This window comes from Buceros rhinoceros, unplaced genomic scaffold, assembly GCF_000710305.1.
Source record: "Buceros rhinoceros silvestris isolate BGI_N320 unplaced genomic scaffold, ASM71030v1 scaffold32901, whole genome shotgun sequence".
NCBI classification, from domain to species: Eukaryota; Metazoa; Chordata; class Aves; order Bucerotiformes; family Bucerotidae; genus Buceros; species Buceros rhinoceros.
The window spans coordinates 1,437-2,067 of NW_010393026.1; the positions used below are offsets into that span (position 1 = coordinate 1,437).

Here is a 631-nt window from a genome sequence, read left to right on the forward strand (position 1 = left end):
GGGGGTTCCTGCAGGAGAGGCTCCCAGCTCACTCCACTGCCTCTGTAAACAGGAAATCCACAAGCGGCTGCGATCTCATTTTTGGGAGCAAAGCCGCACAGGGCATTCCTCCCCCTTTACTCACTACTCTGCAAACCCCAAATACCATCCCCATGACGGCATGGCTGCTATGGCCATCCTACCCCAGGGAACACACCTCATTCCTCTCCTGTCTCCAGGGCAGGAGCCAGAGGTGCAAGGACATGGCGGAGGGGCTGCATGCTGGGATGGGGTTGTGTGACTGGAAGGAGCCAGCATCAAATAGGGTGTTAGGGATGGAGAAAATCCCGTTGTTTCTAGAGAAAGGTGACGGGATGCATGATCGGGCATCCCATTCCAGTGAGCACTGGCTTGTTGCACAATGTCAAGGGGTGTTCTGAATAGCAAATGCAGAAGTAATCACTGAAATTTTTTTTAAAAATGTGTGTGTCATGGGGTGATTGAGGGGTTTCTTCTCCCGCAGGCTGAGGCTGAAGTGGCATCTCTGAACCGCCGTATCCAGCTCGTGGAGGAAGAGCTGGACCGAGCCCAGGAGCGCCTGGCCACCGCCCTGCAGAAGCTGGAAGAGGCTGAGAAGGCAGCTGGTGGAGGG

General features: G+C 55.3%; 1 protein-coding gene across 1 annotated transcript in view; it reads left to right on the top strand.

Moving 5' to 3' along the window:
• Positions 1–502: 502 nt before the first annotated feature.
• LOC104500985 (tropomyosin beta chain-like) overlaps positions 503–631 on the top strand; it is a gene marked incomplete at its 3' end in the record, with an annotated part of 3,029 nt that continues 2,900 nt past the window's right edge. Inside the window, exon 1 of the mRNA XM_010144720.1 lies at positions 503–607. The remainder of the gene's footprint in view (positions 608–631) is intronic.